General features: G+C 44.9%; 1 long non-coding RNA gene across 2 annotated transcripts in view; it reads right to left on the bottom strand.

Annotated features, from left to right (window-relative positions):
• Positions 1-6,685: 6,685 nt before the first annotated feature.
• Positions 6,686-18,912, bottom strand: part of LOC115086105 — a 36,423-nt gene continuing 24,196 nt past the window's right edge. The window contains exons 3-5 of one of the 2 annotated variants that reach the window (XR_003855079.1): positions 7,504-7,612; positions 7,208-7,254; positions 6,686-6,965 (exon numbers count right to left, since the gene is read on the bottom strand). This is a non-coding gene — a long non-coding RNA (uncharacterized LOC115086105). The remainder of the gene's footprint in view (positions 6,966-7,207; positions 7,255-7,503; positions 7,613-18,912) is intronic. The other variant, XR_003855078.1, reaches the window with a different exon arrangement.

The raw sequence follows: 18,912 nt of genomic DNA, 5'->3' as shown, positions 1-18,912 counted from the left end.
TTACACTTTCGAATAATAGAAGGACCAAAGGGCATTCCATGAAGTTAGCAAGTAGCACATTTAAGACTAATTGGAGAAAATTCTTTTTCACTCAATGCACAATTAAGCTCTGGAATTTGTTGCCAGAGGATGTGGTTAGTACAGTTAGTGTAGCTGGGTTCAAAAAGGGTTTGGATAAGTTCTTGGAGAAGTCCATTAACGGCTATTAATCAAGTTTACTTAGGGAATAGCCACTGCTATTAATTACATCAGTAGCATGGGATTTTCTTGGTGTTTGGGTAAATGCCAGGTTCTTGTGGCCTGGTTTGGCCTCTGTTGGAAATAGGATGCTGGGCTTGATGGATCCTTGGTTTGACCCAGCATGGCATGTTCTTATGTTCTTATGTATTGTATTTGTTTTGTTTACAATAGCCTCTGAAGCAGTTCACATTAGAGTGAAACTCAGCCTGAGTCGGGCTTTTTATGACGGTTTGTGCTAATAAAGAATCCTTGGTGTTTTACCGATCTTCTGCTTTTGGTTGTGTCTTGCAATATTGGATCGGTTTTTGGTTTGTTTCTTTGGACTCACTCCAACCCTAACCACTGTGGCTTGATGCTTGTAGCTGTGGCATACCATATTCCAACCATTAGCAGTGAAACGTGACATAGCTTCGGTATGCCATTTTCCAACTATTACCACTGAGGCCTGACACTTACTGCTATGGCATGCTATTTTCAAATCATAACCATTGTGGCCTGTTACAGCTATGGCATGCCATTTTCAAACCATAAACTCAGTGGCCTGACAATTGTAAGTGCAACATGCCGTATTCCAACAATTAACACTGAGGCCTGTCACTTATAGCTATGGCAGGCTTTTTTCAAACCATAACCACTGTGGTTATGTTTTGAGTGAATAATTGGGCCAACTCTGATGCTGTGAGAAGGCCAGGAAGAAGGATAAACTGAGTCTTCTTTGATTACCAGTTGACTACGACCCAATTAATTGTACAGCTGTTGGAGAGGGGAAGGTCCACACAAAATTGGTGGACTCATAGGTCCAGAGTTCCCTGGGGGCTGGCAACAGCTGTAACACACCACAGGGTCTTCCCACTAAGTGTTTCTGCTGTGCGCAGGTGGGACAGGATTCCACATAGGCCCTGCTATCTCTCTGTATTTGGCACCAGCAGTAGTATTGTTGGAGCAGCCCGAGAGTTCGAGTTCGTCCAGAGGGACCTATAACATGGGAATCATGAGACCACTTTAACACTTTCTCTCGGAGTTTGCCTGGAACGACCGCCTTCCCTAGTAGAATGGACATGGTGGAGGCCTGGAGCTGGATCAATAATGTACCTTGGATGATCTAAGGTATCTTCTGCCAGGAAGGACTGGGAGAAGGCATCTGCTTGGTCATTCTTAGTGACTGGCCGGTACCTCAGTTCAAAGTCAAAATGTGCGAAGAACAGCGACCACCAGGTTTGGCGAATGTTCAGTCGTTGAGCATGATGAAGATGTTCTAGGTTTTTATGATGGGTGTACATAGTAGTGCAGTGTTGAGCACCTTTCAGCTATTGGCCCTATTCCACAAGTGCAAGCTTGATGGCCAACAGATCTCTGTCCCCAATTTCATAAATGCATTCTGTAGGAGAGAATTTTCACAAGAAGAAGGAACAGGGGCTCCGTATCAGAGTGCTGACTTAGAACTGCTCCTATCCCCAATGAGAAGACATCAACTTCTAGAATAAAGGGGCGTGAAGGGTCAGGTCTGTGATTCCTCCTTGGTGGCCATCAGAAACATGTGCTATTGGTCTAGTTTTTCCTCTAGTAAAAGTCTCTTCTTTAATCTCTTCTTCTGGGGTCCATTTCTTCCCTCAGTACTGACAACCCGTCCCAGGCAACTGTTGTAGCAAAGAGCTAAAATCATAAAGAAAAGAAGACTGCACATATGCAGTTCTTCTTGTATATGCTGTGTTTGTCCAGTCATAATAAGGAAGTAAATGAAAGCAGAAAAAGAGCAATCATCCCATCCAAGTTCTCAGTTATACCTGCCACTCTGCAAGAATATAACCCTGCTACAGTCATAGGGTACTAATAAGATGCTCCACACCTGGGAACTCTCTACATTTGACCCAAATACTCCAGAATTCCAAAGGGCATGCAGTATCTCTGGGTCTACACTTCAAGTCTCCTTCAGCTGCTGCTCAAGTGCCATTCAGGTCCAGAACAGGAATTCATCGGGGCATGAATGAGCAGGAAGAAGGTGGAGTGTTGGGTGCATGACCTGAAGAAGGAGCAGGGGGAGCATCGGGAGCACAGAGCAGGAAGAAGCAACAGGATAGCAGTGGCCCATCCAGCAGGAAGAAAGAGGAGTCCTTTCGGCCTTGCAGGCATAAAGGAGGAGGTTGCTGCTGCTGCTGGTGGGTTTAGGTTGGGAGAAGAAGGAGCAAGAAGGAAAGGGAAGGAGAGGGAGAGGGAGAGAGAGAAAGATATAAGTATAAGGACGTGAGCAGGTATGTGTGAGTGAACATATTTGATTGAGTGAATGAGGGAATGTGTAAGGGAGTGCATATGTAGATTGGCATGTGTTTATGGGTGTGAGGGAGTGGGTTTGTGAGTGTGGGAGTGAGCATATGTGTGAGAGAGTGAACATAATTTTGCATGTATGTGTGGAAGAGAGATAAGTAAATGGGCATGTGTGTGTGTGGAAGAAAGATGTGAGAGTGGGCATGTGTGTATGAGTGAGCCTATGTGTAAGAGAGTATGTGTGCTTGAGCCTATGAGATTAAGCATGTATATGTGTGAGTATGAAAATGTGAGTGTATTTGTGTGTGTGTGTGTGTGTGTGTGTGTGTGTGTAAGAGAAGAGAAAGTTTTTATGCATTCCCCCAGTCTCTACCTCCACACCTTCAAATTCTCAACAATCTCAGGGTGACTGCAAATCAAAGGCTCCCAGGTATGATCCCCGCATGCAACGCGAGGAGACACCACTACCTCCTCCACTCCGGCCTGTTGGCCTTAGGTTCACGCACGTGCATCTCTCTGGGATTTAAAGGGGCCACGGCGGGAAAGCCTCCCGCAGCCCCAGGTGATGACGTCAACCAGCTCCACTATTTAAGGCAAACTCATTGGCTCAGAGTTTGCCTTGGCAACAGGTTTCCATGCTTCTCTGCTGTGCGCTTTGCTGCTCATCCAATTCCTGTTCCAGTTCCTGATCCAGTACCCATTCCAGCTCCAGTTCCTGCTCCAGCCCCTGTTCCTGTTCCTGCTTTACCTTCGGACGGACTCCCTTGGCTTGACCCAGACCGGAACCTGACCTCACCTTTAGTCACCTGCCTTTGACTTCTTGCTTGAACCTGACCTCGCCTTTAGCTGCCTTCCTTCGACTCTCTTGGACCTGATCTCACTTATACCCGCCTGCCTTCAACTACTCAGCTGAACCTGACCCTGTCTCCAGCTGCCTGCTTTGACCCTCTGTCTGGACTCAACCTCGGCTCTCGCCTCACCCTACTAGGATCCTCAGTCTCTGCTATCTACCGGCACTCTGCCTCTGGACACCTTCAGCGGGATCAGCCATGCTGAGGTCCACTTAAGTCCAGGCGGCCCCAGTATCCAAGGGCTCAACCTGCAGGGAACGAGGGCTAGTGCTGGCAAAGCTCCAGTCGGCCTCCACTTCCTGCTTGGCCTCGCCTCCCGATGGTGGGGACCTGTGGGGGGTTACCCCCACAGATGGCGCCAACATGACCTCGGGCCAGAGGTCCACATCCGCAACACAAATTGACTGGATTAATGTTGTTTATAATCATTTGAACATCTAATTTAGTCTATATAGAGACAATACTTGGAGACTTCTATGTATCTATACTATGTTTTATAAAACTTGAAACAATAATCTAAATTTCATTTGCCTATATGCTGCAATACAGAAGGAAAGTTTCATATTTTTTATCTGTGTGCATGCACTTTCATTTTGAAATGTGAAGAAGGTATAAAATCTCTGCAAACCTTTGCACCTGTTTTTAGTGCAGCTAGATTTTCCACATGTAGAATGCATGTACCCTTGAAAATACAGTCTCTTCCTGGAATTTTCCAGTCCTACCGAAATCACATCATCAGGAATGCCTTCCCTAAATGTGGCTATAAGGAATCAAACTGTGGAATGTGCACACTTTAGCCATATTGAGGAAGTACATTTATCAGACAGCCACATTACATGAATGAATCATTATGTACATGGGCACATGTCTTTGAAAAGTGTCATCATAAAATATAGGACTTAAATGCACTAAGCATTCCCCATAGACAAAGAACGGGAGAAACCTCCTGACACATCTGATTTATACAATGAAATTCCAGTCTAATCCCCGGGAAGAGCAGAATGTGGAAAGATAAATGATACCTGCTTGGACTATGGAGTTACAAAAGGCAAGAGTTAGAGCTTGCGTTACTTAGACATTGTATTAACTTCCAATAGCAAATAGACAACTTCTGTGCTGTTGTCCCAGGCAAACATGATGATTAATATTGACCCAATGAGGACCATATAACACTGCTTAGTGAAGTCAGGTAGCTAGCTACTTGATCGCCTTTTACCCAAATATTTACAGCCTTGCCATGTTTCAATTTCTGTAAACCTAAACATTTATCTTTCTATAACTTATTTTTAAAACTGTTTGAAAGGCAATAAAATTCCATTCCTACTCATCCAAACTTGCCAAGCTGAACTAGCAGCAGGCAATGGAGAAAAATGCTTGAGTGGATCATAACTCTTTGTTTATTTGCTAAAAGACCTTTGACCGCCAGTGCAGTTGCAACTTTTGCCAACACAGTTGTAATAATATTTATGGAGTGACACCACAAAAATACCAAGAGCTTGGTGGATGCTTTTGAATTCTGGAGGATGAACATAGGTAATGATTAAATTTAGAATGAACTGCCTGAGAGGCAGGTTTGTTTGAAGAGATGTACCATGTGAACATCATTAAAAAGCAATAATGGTAAGCCTGTCATTTTCTAAGAATGTGCAATCATTTTTAACGAAATGAAAAATGTGACAAAATATCTGTAGTTTTCTTTGTTTCATCTAAAATCAAAATGAAAATGTTTTTTTCTGAAATTATTTTTTCCCATTGACTTTCATTTTGGAAAGTAACCAAAACCCCCCCCAAAAAACGTTCAAGCTGCCAAAACAGGCAAATTAACCCTTCCAGGCCTTCACCATAAGCTTCCCCTCCCCAACCCCTTACAGGTTTGTAACCTCTTCCCTGGAGTCCATGAACTAGAAAGAGCAGGAGTGATCCCCAGTAGTCACTCCTGCCTTGACAGGTCCCAGTTCAAAAATGGCACCTGCTGGCCCTGACAATGATGTCATTATGTTGTGCCTACATCCATATGTACAGTCGTACAACAAAATGGCACAGGCATCTGGGCTGGCCAGTGCTAGGGTTGCCTGGTTTTACCCTTTTGCATGCTGGGATTTATTCTGATTTCCCTACCACATTCCCGAAGAAAACCAGGATTATAAGTACCTGCATGCAGGGGAGTAAAACCAGGACTGGACCAACCTGTCCTGAAAATTTGGAGCCAGTTGGCAATCCTAGCTAGTGCTGTTTTGAACTGGGACTTGGTGGGGCAGGAAGGCTGGGGATCACTCCTGCCCCTTTCTACTTTCAAACCCCAGGAAGGCAGTAAGAAACCTCTGGAGGGTGGGGCTTATGGTGAAGAGCCAGGGTGTCTTGAAGCTGGTAGGAAGAGGGTAGCAGGGTTGGGGGGGGGTTTTCATGCTCATTTTAAAAAAAAAAAATATGAGTTTATTTCATTTCAGTAAATGAATTGATCTGAAATAAAAATTAACTAAACCAAAAACTGAATTATCTCTGCACACACATGCATACAGCCCAGAAAACAAAAAAAATGAAATAGAAATAAAAACATTTTCCCAGCACAGCCCATCACTGGCAGAAAACATAGGCAATCTGCCGAAAATCTTCTCCCGTCAACATTTCAAGGGTGAATTTTCAAAACGTTATGCCTGTAAAACTTTGCACATACACACATAAGCAGCCTCGACTCACATATTCTGTATTTTATGAAAGTTAAAAATACATGCGTATTTTCAATTTCACGTGTACATTTATGTGTAAAAAAAGTGGTGGTCTTAGGGTGTTCTGAGGCAGGGCCAACACTGACACGCATAATTTGTTATTTTAAAAAACGTGCATAGATTTTTCAATTTACTCATGTATTTTTACACCTGCTAATTATCTGGCATAAGTGATATTAAAAGTGTTTATTGTGTAGTAGTACTGACCGGGTGGGAGGTCTGGGTGACCTGAGGGGAGTTCAGGCTGAAGAAAGAGGAAGGGTTGAATGAACTGGATAAAGCCTGGTTAAACTGGTGGACTCATTGGTATTTTCACTTATGTGCGTAGGTTTTAAAATTGGCTTTCATAAGTCCTACTTTAGTTTAGTTGTTTGTTAAATAATTACTCGCTATCTCTATAAATACATCCAAGTGAATTACAATTAAAACATTCAGAATATACAGTAATACCATGATTACAAGGATATAACAATAAAATACATAACTTTACTAATGTATGCAACGTATACATGCCTATATTTTTTAATAAATGTAGTTGTCAGGTAGTGAGAGAAAAGGTAATTAAATAAATAAGAAGCACTAAGGTTTATCATTCAATGCATGGAAAAGAACCAATTTAAGCTACAAGAATGCCAAACTCATTCCATTTTAGAGCTCAGATTTTATTTTTCCTGTAGTGGAGATTTGTTTATATTATGGTTTCACTGCAACTAGAAGGAAAAACACCCAACAAGCAAATTGTTCCACTAAGATGGAGCAATCCAAGAAAGTCTGCCAGTTTGTCTACAAAGGCATAAGGTCAAAATTATCAAATTATCTAACTGCTCCATTTCTCCCCCAGAGTCCTTCCTGTCTTGTCTGCTTGCTTCAGCTGTGAGCACAGGGCCTGAGGAAAAAAAAAGTTTTATCTTTTGGAATAAAATAAAACCACACACAGATGCGACCCATCCAAAGAAATCAGAGTAAACAATCTAACTCGTTAAAATGCAACAGTCTCATTAATACCAGAGGAGTTCATCACGATTAATGTTATTGTAGTGAATACCAGAAGAATTAATAACAGGCTATTATTAAATTGTGTTTATATATATAAGGTAGACTTTCAAATAAAATTTAAATATTGTTAACCTGTAAATCTGCTGCACTGTAGCTGTATAGCTGTGTCTTCCATGTTTCTATCAGAAATTCAGTGGATGCATCACAGGCAAGAGAAAAAAAATACTCCATCATTTAGATGCAGAGAATAAAAAGTACTGACAGAATGCAAGTTTTTGTGAGAACTCACAGTTAATATTTTAATGTTCACTGTTAGTACAAGATAATATACTTCTTAACAAACAGATTTCCCTGGGAGAGGGAGAATCAATATGAAGAAAGAATTGTGACTGCAGAGGAGTTTTAGAAGTAAGATGTCATTTTCCTACCTGCACTTTTCAATCCCTCTTTTCTCCTGCTTGTTCTACTTTTCTGATCACTTCTGCTTTGATTTTTGCTTTGAAGGGGAGACGGATGTTGTTAAAACTATGCTTGATCCTGTCGAATAACACACCCATTATATTCAGATTAATCATGATCCTGCCAGAGAGTACTTGCTGCATGTACATGTATTCCATCAACTAATCACCTATGTTTTTAGAAGCACGTTAAACCCAGTTTGGAAACTCTGAGTGACAACACATATCAAGGACCTTTGCAGCACAGTATTAAAGAAATTGCATTACAAGTTCTGCACAAGTTGAGTTATGTCTCTTAATCAATAATATCAATCCTATATACAATGCAGTATTTGAATTAAAAAGGCAAAACTGGTTTCATTTCTTAGGGGATCATTTATCAAAATGCGCTAAGGTGTTTTCGCATGTGTTAAGGGCTTATCGCATGTGAAAAACCCCGTTAATGCATGTGATAGCACCATATCATATGGTGTGATGCAAATCTGAAAAAGAGGGGGAGTTAGGGGTGGGCTTGCCAGTCCGCAAAGTGCTATTGCACAGACTTAATGCTGATTTTAACTACATCTTTTTCAGTAGCATTAAGCTGTGTGATAAGATGTTAGCACATTTTGTGATGTCTCCTGAAAGGCCTGTTTTAGTTGGTTTGAAGCTCCCAGAGCACCAGCTGAGAGAGAGAGAGAGAGAGAGAGAGATTTGATGACCTACAGAGAGAGGAAACTCACCCAAAGATGAGATTTGTTCAGTGTTCTCTCCACCTAGCTTGATGTTACCCAGGTAGAGAGTCCATCAAGCTAGGTGGAGAGAACCTTGCACAAATCTCATCTTAGAGTGAGTTTCCTCACTCCGAAGGTCATCAAATCTTCACAAGAGACCACTGTTCTGTTCGTACGTCTCACATTGAATGTCAAAGTGGCCCCTAACCCCCAACATTAATACCTAAACCTCACCTCGAATTACTAGGTGGGCCTCCCATAGGGATACAAATACCAATCTAGGGAGCAGGCATTATGGCTAGGTTCTCTCTCTCTCTCTCTCTCTTTCTCTCCCCCCCCCCCCCCCCAGGACCATTAGCAATGGTCCCCCAGTGGTTATACAACAGGTATGGCTCTCACATAGGTAGTTAGCAATAAACTGTATATTAGGATAAAATACACCCCTTTCATTATCACATTTTGATAAATCCAGGCCTTAGTTTGAAAGATCAAGTGCTCAGACTGTTCAAACAACATCTCATGTTAATCAAAATCTTCTGAGCAAACAATCAGCAGTACTGAGAATAACACAAAGGTGGGAGGAAGGCCTTAAAAAAATAAATAATTCCTTTTCCTTTGTGGTTCTCTTTCCACTCAAATCTGGTATAAAAATCATATAACTAAGATGTTCAACTTTTCACTGTTCAAGGAACAGAAGGTCATCCTTCTTTATTCTGTCTTAAATACTGAAACCAAACACTAAATTTAAATTGTTTTAGGATTTACCAACCAGAGTACACTAAATTACAATCTCTTTTAAAATCTTGGAAACTTTTCTTTTTGCATATCAAAAGTATGAATCCCACCCAGGTATTTCTGAAAACAAATTGGCTTCCACACACATTGCTCTCTGTCCCACCAAAGAAGAAGTGGTCTGGAAAGGATTCATCTTTTTAGTATACACAGAAGATCTGAGTCTTGGATCTATTAATGGAATCTTTAAATTCCATTGAAATTACTCTACAGCAATAAATACAACAGATACAAATAATGACATTGTAGACAAAACTTTTAAAATAGATACAGGCACAAAAAGAGATTGAATTAGTACAAGAATGCTACACCTGTCAACAGTAAAGCCAGTTGTCACAGCTTTAAGCATAGTTACTGTCAAATTGCTCATCTTTTATATACATTTATAATTGTTACGCCCATCGGTCACAGACGGCTGCAACCACTAGGGATGTGAATCGTTTTTCAACGATTAAAATTATCGTCCGATAATGTTTATATCGTCTTAAATCGTTATAGAACACGATACAATAGAAATTCTAACGATTTATCGTTAAAAATCGTTAAATCGTGTTAGTGCGCACTAACGGGAGTTAGTGCGCACTAACTCCCCGTTAGTGCGCACTAACTCGATTTAGTGCGCACTAACTGAAAATGATACAAATAAACACTTTCCAGGTCACTGAAGGTCAGTTAGGAATGAATATGTGTTCCTATTGGCTGCCTGCCCTCTTATCTATTGATGTTACCAAGGTTACCACTGAGGTGATGGTTGGGGGGATGGGAAATGGAACTGGAAACTAACGAACACCAACAGAAAATGAAACAAAGTGTTCACACTTCCCAGGTCAGTAAAGGTCACTTAGGAATGAATATGTATGTATGTATTCCTATTGGCTGGCTGTGCTCTTATCTATTGATGTTACCAATATGGTTGGGGGGATGTGAAATGGAAACAGTTGGAAGCTTGACAAAAAAAGTAATGTAATGATCAGCACTCACGTGACTAGAACTTGTTTGTTTATTATTTTTGTTAGCAGGCACCTGAAATGCTAGTGCATGTTGAATTTGCCAATCACTGTGCATTTTAGAAAGGTGGTCCTGGCTGGAACTGTACACAGTTCAAATATATGTAATTGATTGTTGGTAAGTGTATTTTTTAAGTAGCCACACTGGCACCAGTATGTTTACTTTTCCTCCTACTTAACTCACTAGCTCAGCTTTGTAAGAAGGGCTTCTCTGCTTGTGTGTTGTTTTTGTTTGGTGTGAGGAGAGCAGAAACATCATATCTTTATTCAATCTACTACAGTCATCTCTTACAGTGCCCTATCCCTATTAATACCAGGAGTGTTGTGATCTTCCTGCACACAGTGCCCTAACCCTGATACCAGTCTGAGACAGCTCCCTCCCTGCATTACTAGTGAGAGGCTGGCTTCACAGACAGGGGGGAGCTGCCTGACCCTCACTCCTGACTTCCCCCATGTCCCAGCTAGTGAATGGTGTGTGGGTGAGGGGGGGGGGGGGAGGATGGTGAAGTCTGAGACAGCTCCCTCCCTGCATTACTAGTGAGAGGCTGGCTTCACAGACAGGGGGGAGCTGCCTGACCCTCACTCCTGACTTCCCCCATGTCCCAGCTAGTGAATGGTGTGTGGGTGAGGGGGGGGGGAGGATGGTGAAGTCTGAGACAGCTCCCTCCCTGCATTACTAGTGAGAGGCTGGCTTCACAGACAGGGGGGAGCTGCCTGACCCTCACTCCTGACTTCCCCCATGTCCCAGCTAGTGAATGGTGTGTGGGTGAGGGGGGGGGGGGGATGGTGAAGTCTGAGACAGCTCCCTCCCTGCATTACTAGTGAGAGGCTGGCTTCACAGACAGGGGGGAGCTGCCTGACCCTCACTCCTGACTTCCCCCATGTCCCAGCTAGTGAATGGTGTGTGGGTGAGGGGGGGGGGGAGGATGGTGAAGTCTGAGACAGCTCCCTCCCTGCATTACTAGTGAGAGGCTGGCTTCACAGACAGGGGGGAGCTGCCTGACCCTCACTCCTGACTTCCCCCATGTCCCAGCTAGTGAATGGTGTGTGGGTGAGGGGGGGGGGGGAGGATGGTGAAGTCTGAGACAGCTCCCTCCCTGCATTACTAGTGAGAGGCTGGCTTCACAGACAGGGGGGAGCTGCCTGACCCTCACTCCTGACTTCCCCCATGTCCCAGCTAGTGAATGGTGTGTGGGTGAGGGGGGGGGGGGGGGGGATGGTGAAGTCTGAGACAGCTCCCTCCCTGCATTACTAGTGAGAGGCTGGCTTCACAGACAGGGGGGAGCTGCCTGACCCTCACTCCTGACTTCCCCCATGTCCCAGCTAGTGAATGGTGTGTGGGTGAGGGGGGGGGGGGGGAGGATGGTGAAGTCTGAGACAGCTCCCTCCCTGCATTACTAGTGAGAGGCTGGCTTCACAGACAGGGGGGAGCTGCCTGACCCTCACTCCTGACTTCCCCCATGTCCCAGCTAGTGAATGGTGTGTGGGTGAGGGGGGGGGGGGAGGATGGTGAAGTCTGAGACAGCTCCCTCCCTGCATTACTAGTGAGAGGCTGGCTTCACAGACAGGGGGGAGCTGCCTGACCCTCACTCCTGACTTCCCCCATGTCCCAGCTAGTGAATGGTGTGTGGGTGAGGGGGGGGGAGGATGGTGAAGTCTGAGACAGCTCCCTCCCTGCATTACTAGTGAGAGGCTGGCTTCACAGACAGGGGGGAGCTGCCTGACCCTCACTCCTGACTTCCCCCATGTCCCAGCTAGTGAATGGTGTGTGGGTGAGGGGGGGGGGAGGATGGTGAAGTCTGAGACAGCTCCCTCCCTGCATTACTAGTGAGAGGCTGGCTTCACAGACAGGGGGGAGCTGCCTGACCCTCACTCCTGACTTCCCCCATGTCCCAGCTAGTGAATGGTGTGTGGGTGAGGGGGGGGGTGGATGGTGAAGTCTGAGACAGCTCCCTCCCTGCATTACTAGTGAGAGGCTGGCTTCACAGACAGGGGGGAGCTGCCTGACCCTCACTCCTGACTTCCCCCATGTCCCAGCTAGTGAATGGTGTGTGGGTGAGGGGGGGGGGGAGGATGGTGAAGTCTGAGACAGCTCCCTCCCTGCATTACTAGTGAGAGGCTGGCTTCACAGACAGGGGGGAGCTGCCTGACCCTCACTCCTGACTTCCCCCATGTCCCAGCTAGTGAATGGTGTGTGGGTGAGGGGGGGGGGGGTGGATGGTGAAGTCTGAGACAGCTCCCTCCCTGCATTACTAGTGAGAGGCTGGCTTCACAGACAGGGGGGAGCTGCCTGACCCTCACTCCTGACTTCCCCCATGTCCCAGCTAGTGAATGGTGTGTGGGTGAGGGGGGGGGGGGAGGATGGTGAAGTCTGAGACAGCTCCCTCCCTGCATTACTAGTGAGAGGCTGGCTTCACAGACAGGGGGGAGCTGCCTGACCCTCACTCCTGACTTCCCCCATGTCCCAGCTAGTGAATGGTGTGTGGGTGAGGGGGGGGGGGGAGGATGGTGAAGTCTGAGACAGCTCCCTCCCTGCATTACTAGTGAGAGGCTGGCTTCACAGACAGGGGGGAGCTGCCTGACCCTCACTCCTGACTTCCCCCATGTCCCAGCTAGTGAATGGTGTGTGGGTGAGGGGGGGGGGAGGATGGTGAAGTCTGAGACAGCTCCCTCCCTGCATTACTAGTGAGAGGCTGGCTTCGCAGACAGGGGGGAGCTGCCTGACCCTCACTCCTGACTTCCCCCATGTCCCAGCTAGTGAATGGTGTGTGGGTGAGGGGGGGGGGGAGGATGGTGAAGTCTGAGACAGCTCCCTCCCTGCATTACTAGTGAGAGGCTGGCTTCACAGACAGGGGGGAGCTGCCTGACCCTCACTCCTCCGGGGTATTGTGATCTTCCTGCACACAGTGCCCTATCCCTGATACCAGGGGTGTTGTGATCTTCCTGCATGCAGTGCCCTATCCCTATTAATACCAGGAGTGTTGTGATCTTCCTGCATGCAGTGCCCTATCCCTATTAATACCAGGAGTGTTGTGATCTTCCTGCATGCAGTGCCCTATCCCTGATACCGGGATGTGTGCAAGAAGATCACAACACCCCCGGTATCAGGAATAGGGCACTGTGTGCAGGAAGATCACAACACCCCCAGTATCAGGAATAGGGCACTGTGTGCAGGAAGATCACAACACCCCTGGTATTAGGGATAGGGCACTGTGTGCAGGAAGATCACAACACTCCTGGTATTAATAGGGATAGGGCACTGTGTGCAGGAAGATCACAATACCCCTGGTATCAGGGTTAGGGCACAAGTTCTAGTCACATTGACTGATCACATTACTTGTTTTGTCAAGCTACCAACTGTTTCCATTTCCCATCCCCCATATACTGTCAGTAGGAAACTTGGTAACATGAATAAATAAGAGGGCAGCCAATAGGAATACATATTCATTCCTTAACTGACCTGAAAAGTGTCAAATTGTATCATTTTCAGTTAGTGCGCACTAACTCCCAGTTAGTGCGCACTAACTCCCGTTAGTGCGCACTAACTCGAGTTAGTGCGCACTAATCGGAAAAAACGATTTTTAACGATTTTTTAACTAAAAAATCGTGCCTAAGACGATTTTCTTGCCCTGCCACACGATTTCTATCGTTAAGACGATATGGAAAACGATTCACATCCCTAGCAACCACTAATGCTCACCTCTTTCTTTGCTGCATTGTCATCCTTAGGAAGAATGGCGGCCTCCACCAGCCATCGCTGACCAGCCTAGTGTTCCCGGGACAGCGTGGGTGCTGCCAACCGCCATCTTATTCCAGGAATTACGTAGGTGCGTGTGCGTGCGGCATGCATGGGCCACCTTTATACATATCATGGCGGGAACCTCGGGGGCATCCTCTCCGGATGATGACACTATCTCTTGTACTTAAGCTGGCTGACCCTTCACTTCTACGAGTTAGGAAGGAGTTCCCTCGTTGCTGAATTCCGCTCCATCTTTGGACTTCCGGTTTCAGATTCTACATTGGCGTGAGACATTCTGGGTACCTGCTCCTCGGGGGCCCTACTTCGTCTCTGGCTATCCATTCCTCGGAGGGCCTTTCCACCTTGGACTTCTATCGCTCCTGCTTCTTGTGACCTCTGCTAGAACTTATCAAAGGATTGGATAAGTTCTTGGAGGAGAAGTCCATTACCTGCTATTAAATTCACTTAGAGAATAGCCACTGGCCATTAGCAATGGTTACATGGAATAGACTTAGGTTTTGGGTACTTGCCAGGTTCTTATGGCCTGGATTGGCCACTGTTGGAAACAGGATGCTGGGCTTGATGGACCCTTGGTCTGACCCAGTATGGCATTTTCTTATGTTCTTATGTTCTTATACCTCCTGTGAGTACTAAATTCTACAGGATCTCTTCTATCAAGCCTCGTTGTGGGATCCTCTTCGGTATACCCTGTGCCTCGGGCCACTACTGCTTCATCCCAGAAGGAACCACTCCGGTATACCCTCCCTGCAGGTCATTACCGCATCACCTCTACAGGAACCTCATTGGGGTCCCTGCACCTCGGACTACCACCTCATGACCACCTCTCCAGCGTACCCCGCTCAGTAGGCCACTACCGGATCTATACATCTGAGGTATTTCTACACTTCTGCAAGAGTTCCTGGCGTATCCCTTTCCGCGGGCCACTACCGGATCTTCACATCTATCACTCTTTGCTCAGAACTTTTCTTTACTACATCTCCCACTCTACGGGTTGTTCCTTTCTCTTCTTTTAATAAAGACTCTATTCCACAGCTGTGTCTGGCATTGCTGAGACCACGCCTACCTATGGTGAGGCTCACAGGGTTCCTCCCTATGGGCGGAGACACCTCTCACCTCGGCCCAGGGGTTCACACTTTTACAAAACATAACAATAATTCAATATATTCATTAAAAAGGTACACACAACCTAATCTTAACAGGATTCCACACAATGGAGACAATACATGCAAATCTAGCACGTGCATATTCATTGTGGATATTTATTTATATTCTGCTTTTTGCACTTTTTTTTTTCAGCACTTCAAAGCAGATTACATTCAGGTACTAGAAGTATTTCCCTATCCCCAGAGATCTTATAATCTAAGGGGGTTATTTTCTAAGCTGGAGAGGAGTCTGCCGCACCACTGCTGCCGGCGATAATGTGAGGGACATTATCGCAGCGAATAGCACCACTTTTTACAGTGGCACTATTCATGCAAAAGGCTGCAGCTGGCACACTGCAGCCTTTTGCACAAATAGCTGCCAGCTACAGCCATTCCCAGGCCTGCTCCACCCCCTTCTTCTCAGGATTCATCCAGTCCTAAGTTTGTACCTGAGGCAATGGAGGGTAAAGTGACTTGCCCAAGGTCACAAGTAGCAACAGTGGGACTTGAACGCTGGTCTTCTGGTTCATAGCCCCGCTGCTCTAACCACTAGGCTACTCCTCCACTTTGATATCCTAAAAACCAGGGCTGTTTCTGGCTCTTGAGGACTGGCATTGGCCACCCTCCTGTTCTATGTCCTTTCTGTTACCTTATACATGACCATCAATAATGAATGACCCCCCCAGGAGGATGTCATCTTTGCTTCAGGCCTAATGGAGAAGAAGGAACCCAGAGCAAGAGCTGTCAAAGAAGCTGTATTATAGCAGCAGCAGCAGCAGCAGCAGCTGGGCAATAAACCCCATCCCTATAAAGGAGCAAGACTGAATTGCAATATAGCAGTGCAAAAATAGGGTGTGAGAAACAGCATGCTGCAGAGAGCAATATGAAAGAGGAGTTATGTTTGTATCATGTATAGATACAATGCCAGAGGCAGTAACAGAAGATAGGTGCTGGTGCTACAGGAGTAATTTTTTTTATATTACACTTTTTTTCACAGCTTCAAAGTGGATTACATTCAGGTACTGTAGGTATTTCCCTATCCCCAGAGAGCTTACAATTTAAGGCCTGGATTTATCAAAATGTAATAGCAAAAGGGGCATGTTTTATGCTAATATACAGTTTATTGCAATTTGTGCTAATTACCTATGTGAAGAGCTAAGTTAGCACAAATTGCAATAACATTTTCAGACTTTGCAATATGTACCATACCTGTTGTGTTTTAAGAGAGAGAGAGAACCTAGCCATAGTGCCTTCTCCCTAGATATGTATTTGTATCCTTATGGGAGGCCCACTAGTAACTCGAGGTGAGGTTTACGTATTAGTGTAGGGTGTTAGGGGCCACTTTGACATTCAACGTGACACGTACGAACAGAACAGTGGTCTCTTGTGAAGATTTGATGACCTTCGGAGTGAGGAAACTCACTCCAAGATGATATTTGTGCAAGGTTATCTCAACCTAGCTTGATGGACTCTCTACCTGGTAACATCAAGCTGGATGGAGAGAATTTGTCTAGAATTTGTACAACTGAGATCACTGCAACCCACTAAGGCTTTGGATTCTGTCATCCTGAACTTATTTGACAAGCAGGCCAGAAGGACTACTTCAACTTCACTTGCCAACATAGCATTCCAGCTACCTCAGTACAGCACCATTTCTTTTTGTTTTTTCTTTTCTTTTCCTTTTGTTTTTACTTTCCAGGGCTCCATTAGGCTTCCTTTGTCTGATGCTAACCCTTTCCAATCTCATTCCCCACTGAAAACCATTCTAAATATCAGGTCCACTGTCTCTTCTTTACATTCTCCACCTCCTCAGTCATTCTATTATGCTTGTCCACTGCTTACATGCTGCAATAGAGTCTTCCTTTCATTCAGCTATCACCATTCTCCCTGACAGTATCCCATCATTGTTAATTGATCTGTGGAAGTCCAAGTTGTGTTAAACAGGACTTAATTTATAAAAGAAGAAAGTCAATAAGGACCGTACCCTATGAAGAGCAATTTCTCTCCTTTAGACCTTTCTACTCCCCCTTCTTGTTTCAGCTAGATACTTGATGGCAACACTCCTCACTTCTTCAGTCGCAGAAGGGATCACGGCGTAGAGGGGGTCGATGCGCTCGTACTTCCCTGGCCCTCATCGGTTCTCCTGCACATGTTCCCTTCTTGGCCTCTGGTGGGCAAGGTGCTTCGCAGGATAGAGGTTCACCCAGAGAGTGTAATCCTAGTGGCTCCCGAGTGGCCCCGACACCCGTGGTTTGCGGATCTAATCAATCTGACAATGGACGGCCCTCTAAGACTCGGGCATCTTCCACATCTTCTTCATCAAGGTCCTATATTTTTCAACCAGGCAGATCACTTTTGTCTAGCGGCCTGGCTTTTGAAAGGAGGAGATTGAAGAAGAAGGGGTACTCTGAGGAGGTTATCACTACACTGTTACAAGCCAGGAAAATGTCTACCTATCTCTCATATATCTCTCATGTATATTTGGGACACCATATTTATATTGTACACCTGTATATAATTAACCTTCTCTATCTCTCTCTATTTCTTACAATCCCAGTTCATTAGCCCTTGTTAATTGTAACTGCCTCTCTTCATCACGTTATTTTTTGTTTTTGGTTGTATTATTCGCACCCCTGTTTTCTGTAAACCGACATGATGTGAACGAGTTCATGAATGCCAGTATAAAAAAACCTTAAATAAATAAATAAATAAATATCATTCATATCCCTGTTTCTTCAAGGCAACCCTCATCCCTTCTTTATATATCAACCTGTTACTTCTCCAACCTCATCCCTATTTCAACCCTTCCTTCCTCATTCTTCCATTTCTCATTTTCCTTAAAGAATGCTCACTCAATGCCCAAGTTTGCCTAAATCCATGACTTCTTTGTCTGTCAATTCTTCCATCTTTTCACTGAGTGAGATCTGGCTGCTGCTACAACTACTAAAAGTAAAGTTGAACCCTCAAATCAAAGATTGTATTGGGAGAACTCTATCTATACTCCATATATTATCAGGCATTTCCTAGGCCACCATGGATGTTGTTCTCAACTTTGGTGTAAGATTATATGCTCAATTGACAATGTATAATGTCATAGGCTTTTTTTCATAGGGTACAGTCCTTGCTGATGTTCTTCTTTTATAAACTGTCTTGTTTAAACAGCTTGTACTTCCACAGGTCAATTAACAATGCAGTATCCAAAGTCCAAAGAACGGCTACAACTTATAGTTCCTTCTTAGTATTAGTCAAACTAATACTAGTCAACAAAGTCTCTAAATATCAGGTTTCCTTACTGTTGCCAGAATAAATAAAGAAAATCTCTGTATCTCTGTTTTGGGGTAGCCTCCAACTACCAACAGGACCATAAAATAATTTATTGTTCTTGGGGCTAGATCTCACCTCACTAGCTCTCACACAAGTCTCTATCCCCAGAGCTGGAATCCTTTGTTAGTGGGGGAAGAATTCCTCCTTCAAGGCCCAGCGTGACAGGGGTGACAGTATAACTTTTCTCTAGGAAATGTTTAAATCTATTACTACCGTGAGTGCTATAAGGTGCCAATAATACACAGGAAGCTCTGAGTATCCAAAAAGTAATTTTACTGAGGGTGAATTAGATGAGTAAATGGTATAGACAAAACCGATTTCGCACCACAGATTATTTTTCACTGCTCACAATCTCTTCTCAATGTTACGTGAGCGGCCTCGAAAGGCCTTGCATTCTGTTAAGAAACAGCCTCGAAAGGCCTTGCATTCTGTTAAGAAGGGGGTGTTTAATGTGCCCTTGGGCCTCAGCCCGACCCCAGACTGATCCAGGGCCAAACCAAGGGTTGATGGCCCTGGATCCGTCTGGCTGACGATCTTACCCTCTGCCAGGCCTGCAAGCTCCCAAGGTCAACAACATGAAGATGTTGGAATGTGAATGGTGCTCCGACCATTCTGAGCCCTTTCAGACCTGCCGCTTAGAT

The sequence above is a fragment of the Rhinatrema bivittatum genome, chromosome 2, assembly GCF_901001135.1.
Source record: "Rhinatrema bivittatum chromosome 2, aRhiBiv1.1, whole genome shotgun sequence".
NCBI classification, from domain to species: Eukaryota; Metazoa; Chordata; class Amphibia; order Gymnophiona; family Rhinatrematidae; genus Rhinatrema; species Rhinatrema bivittatum.
The sequence above is the reverse complement of the archived record's forward strand: the minus strand, read 5'-3'. Positions and strand labels throughout refer to the sequence as shown.